This window comes from Panthera tigris, chromosome B1, assembly GCF_018350195.1.
Source record: "Panthera tigris isolate Pti1 chromosome B1, P.tigris_Pti1_mat1.1, whole genome shotgun sequence".
NCBI lineage: Eukaryota > Metazoa > Chordata > Mammalia > Carnivora > Felidae > Panthera > Panthera tigris.
This window is the reverse complement of record NC_056663.1, coordinates 119,232,475-119,240,039: the sequence shown is the minus strand read 5'-3', so window position 1 is coordinate 119,240,039 and position 7,565 is coordinate 119,232,475. Positions and strand designations below refer to the sequence as shown.

Here is a 7,565-nt window from a genome sequence, read left to right as displayed (position 1 = left end):
TAATAATAATTTTTTAAATATTCTAAATACTTAATATGGCAGACACGAAATGCATTTTTAAAAACGTTTTACCAACTGACAGTTGACAAAGGGAAGTGAGTGGGGGGTGAGCTAGATGTGTGATAGGTATTAAGGAGGACACTTGTTATGATGAGCACTGGGTATTGCATATAAGTGATGAATCACTGAATTCTGATCCTGAAACTTATATTACACTGTATGTTAACTAACTAGAATTTAAATAAAAAATTTGAAAAGAAAATAAATAAACAAATAAAATTACTGGAGTACAAACAAAAATATGAAACAAAAACTCTTTACCTTCATTCTAAAAGGTATGGAGTTTTGGGACGCCTGGGTGGCTCAGTCAGTTAAGCATCCAACTCTTAATCTCAGCTCAGGTCATGGTCTCATGACTCACTGTACTTACAAGTGACAACTTGAGCCTGTCAATTAAAGAGGAAGAAGCTAGGGGTGCCTTGGTGGCTCAGTTGGTTAAGTGTGTGACTTCAGCTCAGGTCATGATCTCATGGTTTGTGGGTTCAAGCCCCACGTCAGGCTCTGTCCTGACAACTCAGAGCTTGGAGCCTGCTTCAGATTCTGTGTTTCCCTCTCTCTTTGCCTCTTCTCTGCTCATGCTCTGTCTCTGTCTCAAAAATAAATATATATTTTTTTTAATTTTTAAATAAAAAAAAAATAAAGAGAAAGAAGCTCTTTGGTCCTCTAGCCTCTCATGCTGACTGCCATCAGAATCAGTGGGGTTAGGGCGCCTGGGAGGCTCAGTCGATTGAACATCCAACTCTTGGTTTCGGCTCAGGTCGTGATCTCACGGTTTGTGAGTTCAAGCCCCACATTAGGCTTTGTGCTGACAGCTGAGCCTGCTTGTGATTCTCTCTCTCTCTCTCTCTCTCTCTGCCCCTCCCTCCCCTGCTTTCTCTCATGTGTGCATGCTCTCTCTCTCTCTCTCTCTCTTTCTCTCTCAAAAATAAACAAAGAAACAAACAAAGAATCAGTGGGATTAAGTCATGTAAATTCACACTTTCAGTGTCACGTCTGGTCTAATCCAGACTTCTTGGAAGGAATTACCAGATGCTTGGGAAGCCCAGAGGCACTTTGAGCAGGGATTCAGAGCAATCAGTAAGTTCACTGCTGAACTTGTGCTCCCTTCCCAGGCTTTCCTATCACCCTAAGGAGAGGGCCACCCCAGGGACATGGAAGATGAGGGAGGGGAAGCCAACAGGAAATCAATCAACCTATTCTCTAAAAATGTAATGCTTTATCTTTTCAAACTTGTGGAAGGTAAACGGAGACACATTTCATTCTAAAACAGAACGCTGCTTTCAGGCGTCAGAATACATGTGGATTAAATGCTAATTAAGTGATTTCTTATTCCTGTCTAGTTCTCCCAGAGACCCATAAAATCCTTTTCTCTCCTTGACCTACTGTTAAAAACCTCTCCCCACACTCCCTTGTAAGAACTTAGGTATAAGTATGTAATTTTCAATAAGTCACTTGAAGTTGTACATACTCAGAAAAATGACATACTGTCTCATCCTCAATTGGCCCTGCTAGAAGCTTCTATCAAAGATACTTTGATCCACTTTATGCTTCCTTCTTTTTTGGTGTTTGCCAGAAGACAGCAAACAACAGTGCATCATCACAATGCAGAACACCTCTAACTCTGCCAACACGCCCAGTAATGAGGATGACCAATCGATAGGTCAACAAAATGGAGCCTTATATTTGAAATGTAAAAGGCACCTTAGAAACATGGAAACTTAAAGGATTCAAGATTCCTCTAAGATGGGCACAAGCACTTTTTAGAAAACATACCACATTATTATCCATTTTAATTACAAAATATTGGGGTGCCTGGGTGGTTCAGTTGGTTGGGTGTCTGACTTTGGCTCAGGTCATGATCTCATGGTCTGTGAGTCTGAGCCCCACGTCAGGCTCTGTGCTGACAGCTCAGAGCCTGGAGCCTGTTTCAGATTCTGTATCTCCCTCTCTCTCTGACCCTCCCCTGTTCATGCTCTGTCTTTCTCTGTCTCAAAAATAAACATTTTAATTACAAAATAATAAATATTCACATTTTTATAAATTCTCCAAATTTACATTTGTCCTACTTACAATGTGATAACTTGAGTGAGACATTTATTATAGTTTTATGGAGAGTGTATGTCATTACAGTTACTCACCAATATAACTGCACACCAATGAATATGATTTCTTTGTGTGGAAGGAATATCATTGTCATTCCCTCTTCAAAAGAAAGACTTCAGGGAAATAATCTAAAGATCCATGTAATAGAGACCAATTATTTCTTAAAGCATTGAATTGATTCTAACCAATTTGGAAGAGAAACTACCTTAGAAATTCAAAGCTCCCTTGAAGCAAAAGTCAGGGAATAAATAAAGAAAAAAAAATTAATGAATGAATGAACAAAGAAACATTAATTCTAATTCTAGAGCAAGGAGAAGTTTTTCCTTATTTTTAGCACACTAGTATTAAGAAGATCAATATTCTTGTCATTGCTTACAAGATGTAAAATCTTTAACCCTCAAATTCTTTGAAATGGAATTCGATCATCTTCTTTCTAAAATGGTCTTAGAGAAGCAAATACATGAATCCAGTGAATTAACACTCTCTCTTCTGGGCCTGGGAGTCTACTTATTTTTCACAAAACATAATTCAATTTTTACAATGTGATAATGCACTGCTTTTAATGACACTAGAATCAGTGTCTACATAGCTGTGTATCTCCTACACGAGTAAAATCCAAGCATCAGAAGTTATGATTTTAATAAATATCCAGTCCAATCTACTATCAAAGCCAAAAAAATTTGATGACACAAGTTTTGGGGCGAACTTGGAAAAACCTGGAAAGATTAAATTATCAAATCAATCAAATTCTCTCCTATATACCACTTTTATGTTCAAGTGTTTCTTTCCTAAGACTTCTTGGAGAAAGATAGGTTGAAGAAAACCTAAATTCAGGATATAATTTTCTCCATTAAAAGGTAAAACTAAAAAAGGGGTCATATTTCAGCTAAAGGAAGATATTCAGTCTCATTTCAACAAACGTTTATAGTACAATTATCATGTATAAAACTCCAGGCAAGGGCACCATGGAGGGTAAAAATATGTACAGTATATGGCCCTGCTTCCCAAAAACCCTTGTGTGAGAGAAAGAGTCGTGTGTAAGAACTCCATGGCATACGTAAAATATTGACAAAATATTTAGAGTATAAAAAAAGGAAGAAATTTTCTTCTGAGAATACCTAGGAAAAGATTCTTGCAAGTGGTAGTATCCAAAGTGAATCTCAAAGGATAAGCCAGCAATCAAATGTTAACACTGACATACAATTAAAACACAGCTCTGACAAGTATTGGTGTTTTCAAGCATAAGCTTCTAGAGGCAGGATTTTTTCCTAACACCTTGTCCAATATGATGCACAGATGTGAACTTAAGTTACTTTGAAGATAATCATTTTCAATCATTTCCATCAAGTACCCAACTCCCTATTTTATACTTTCAAGTAGTAGCTAAAAGCAAATGGAAAATATTTTAGTGTATGAATCCCCAGGTTGAAATAATCTTGTATAATGGTTAAATCCACAGGATTTGGAGTGAAAGCTGAGTTCAAATCCTTTATATAACCTAGCCATTTGACCTTGGAAAGATGACTAAATAATTTCTATGTCCCAATTTTCCCTTGTATTAAAAAAGTATTAAAAATGGGATAGGATCTGCTTCATACCTTGTTGTAAATATAAAAGAAATAATATGTGTAATCTCATCCCTGCTTTACAGCTAATGATTTGTTAACATTTCTCCAAGCACATATATTTTATCACAATTTTTACACATTACCTGTGTTTGTGGTCTTATACTGGTTATATTTGTTATTTACCTTCCAGTTTATGGTTTCCTAATATAAGGAAATTATACACACGACACTCTGCAGAAGGTTGTAAGAGGCATTTCTGAAAGACACGTAATGAGAAGAGGAAACCAAGAGCTGCTTTTAAAGGAGTTCATTTGTCTCTCTGGGCTCAGAACTGGTTTCCAGTGACATGGCTAAATGCACCAAGAAAGTAGGAATTGTAGGTAAATACAGGACCCACTATGGTTCTTCCTTCAGAAAAAAAATGGTGAAGAAAACTGAAATAACCCAGCATACAGAGCACACTTTCTCCTTCTGTGGCAAAACCAAAATGAAAAGATGAGCTGTGGGGGTCTGACACTAGGGTGTAGCTGGTGGTGCCTGAGCTTATAACATCACTTCTGCTGTCACAGGAAAATCTGCCATCCGAAGGCTGAAGGAATTGAAAGGGCAGTAGAAGCTCCACCATTTGAAACATTGCTAGCCTACAATAAATGGGTTAATTTATGTAACAATAAATAAGGAAAGAAAGAAAGAAAAGAAAGAAAAAAGAGGAAGGAAGGAAGGAAGGACGGAAGGAAGGAAGGAAGGGAGTTCATTCGTGAGACAGAAGTAAAAATTAAAACAAAACCCAGCATGGTGGGCAAAAGATGCGGTGGTGCCATCAGCCTAATGAGGAAGTACAAAGAAGTGTTGGACTATGTGGCATCAGTGATTTCAAAGGAACCTGACAAGTCACACCCCCTACCGGACGATTCATAAGTCCCCACTCAAAACCAAGCCCTGAGAATGTCTCCTTTCCCAGAGCCCCTTAACTGTTCTGGGACTCCTCCCCTTCAATTGCAAAAACCTCAGGCTTTCTCCCTTAGAACCAGTCACCGGGGAAATGAATATGCAAACGAACTTGAGATGAGATGTACTGTCCACCCAAGTCTGAAAATCTTGAATATTACAAACCTTCCTTGGTGAGCCAGTATCTCCCCCTTCTTTTGTTTGCCTTTAGGCAGAGTCTCTGTGACAGTTTATTTTTCCCCCCAAGAACATTTTGCAGCTGAAGGGAAGAGGGGAGTAAAGAGACCACAAGATTACTGGTTGATACCTCCAAAGATAAACTTCTGTTTGGGAATAAAGAAAGCATTCATAAATTTGCTTTTCTTTGCTTTCATTGGTGTCTCCACGTAACACTTTATTTACAGTGAAACACAGGTTATTGGGTGATGAAGGGGAAAGTTATCCCAGATTGGAAGCTATGCTCCAGAGTCCATAGTCTCTTCTTCTTCCTAGGCACCCAGACTGGATTTCCCACTCCCCTCCAATTAGGTGAAGCCACTGAATATGAAAGCCTGTGATCCAAGCCTGGCCCATAAAAACAAGCTAAGCCTCTCCTCTTCTGGCTTACTGAAATAGAAACACCCTCAGGATGAACTTGGAAGCCACTCCTTGAAGAAGGTAGGATTTCCATTAGCCTCAAGCCTAAGGATAAGTGGAGAACAGCATCTCTGACCTATCGACCCTTTGAGGCCTATGACATGAGTCAGGAATATTCTTTTATTGTGCTTAAGCCATTACTCATTTGAGAGTGTATTTGTGATAGCAGTTCACCTACCCTAAGTATAGAGAAGGACTAAAGTAAGAAAGCATATTGCAGTGTGTATGACCTTTACCTGTATAAAGCGGTGGTGCTTTGCTTTGGTTTTAACTCCTTTAATACCCATTTCACCTTTATGGCTCTATGCACTTTCAGAAACTGAGGGCCCGAGACCCAATACTATGTTTCTGTTATTTGTATCACTCAAGAAATTCCAAGAGTTTGGGGAACTTTTAAGCCAGGAACCTTGGATGATTTGGTCATCTGAATGACCAATATATATTTCTTATAAATCACAATATTTCACTACCATCTGAGTTACTCTGAGAAGGATATATATGTGGCTATAATTTAACTTCAGAAAACTTTTATGGAGGAAAAACTGCTGCAGGGGGAAAAAAACATTGAGGTTTGGATAAGGGCAGAAATGGAGGACAGAAAGGAGAGGAAGAGGACCCACGTTTAGCACTCCAACCTGAGCTCCCAACAGCACCGTTAGGATTTCTTCCCAGTGGCAGAGGAACTGACACCCAAGTCTTCTATTCTCTTCCAATATATCTCTGGGCTATGTCTTAGCAGAAAAAAAAAACAAGTTGCACAAACAAGAGTTCAGGAATCTAGTTCCATTTTAATTACTTACTATTTGTATGACCTTAAACAAATTTGTCTGTGCCTCTGTGCTCTTTGTGATACTGGTGTCGTATGGCCAAGACCGCCTGTCTTATAGAATCAAATGGGTCAGTGAACACAAAACCCCTTGGAAATACGGAAAGAGCAATTCACATGTAAGTCATTATTATTGCTGTCCTCACTACGTCTCCTATTATTTGCAAAGGCAGAGGAGGGAATCGACGCATAGATGACTTCTATTATCTTCAGAGTCATATAGCTGTCTGTGAAAGATAAGCTTTCTCTTACCCTTACCTAGATTTAGGGCTGCACAGTGGCACAGGGCATCAGCTATGGTTATGCAGCTCACTTATAGTCAGATGGCCTTTGGGGGCAATTTGAAGACTTCCTGGATGAGCACATATCTCTTCACTGATTGGTTTTACCACCTGTTTCCATGGCAACTTTAGATCCATTTCACACTCACCCACTTTTGTTCCCATTCACTGTAACATCTCTTTAACAGCAAGAGACAGAAAGTTTAATAAAGTAGAAGCATTTTAATAAATGGAGGTGTAATTTACATAGAAGCTCTTGGCATTTTGGGAGTCTCTAGAGTTCTCTGTATGTTACAGTAGACTCAGAGTTCTTTTGTCTAAGCAGAATGGAAGAAAGCAGATACTTTTTATAAAATTCCTTATAAGAATGTTGAGACAACATAGACTTACAAATCCTCTGCCATATTTTATAAACAGAGATCACTAGCCAGCATTTAGTTCTCCTTATTCTCCCAAAAAAACAAAATGCATGTTCTGAGCGCTGATTTGTCACATGCACATCTTCATGACTATCTCACGCTCTCCCTCCTTCCCAGCTTAGCATCACCTAATACCTGGTCATGAGGGGTGGGAGTCCACAGGTGGGACAGGGTAACAGCCACACCAAGACTGGTCTGTCAGGGTTCTGAGCAAGCTCACAACAATTCTACAAGGTAGTAGTTTTTTTTCCCAGTTTTTCATTTGAGGTTACTGAGGCTCAAAATATCTGATTGACAGTGTTATGAAGTATATAGTGACAGAGCCAGAATCCAAATACACACACACAAGTGTGACTTGAGCACATGGACTTGATCATACTTTGGTTCTATACTCTCCCTATAGCATAATCATCACAATTTTGAACACTGATAAATGACTCTGTTTCTTTGTTTGGGTTCCTTCCAGAAATCAGAACCTGAGACAAAGACTTGGCTGTACATAGTTTATTTAGGAACTGATCCCAGGAAACAGGAGCAAATAAGTGGAGAGAGTGAGACAGGAGATAGAAAAATTATTGTAAGTTGTCTTTTCGAGGTCACAGATGGATTCCTCAAGGACGGATTCTTGTCTCTACCAGGACCTTGGAGAAGCATATAAAATGCCTTGTGGAATTATCCAGCTGTCAATAGGAGGCTGGAGCATTTACGCACTAATCTCCCACCT

General features: G+C 39.0%; 1 pseudogene; it reads left to right on the top strand.

The window, feature by feature from the left end:
- The first annotated feature begins 4,077 nt into the window (after positions 1-4,077).
- Positions 4,078-4,344, top strand: LOC102952058 (annotated as a pseudogene).
- The last annotated feature ends 3,221 nt before the right edge of the window (positions 4,345-7,565 follow it).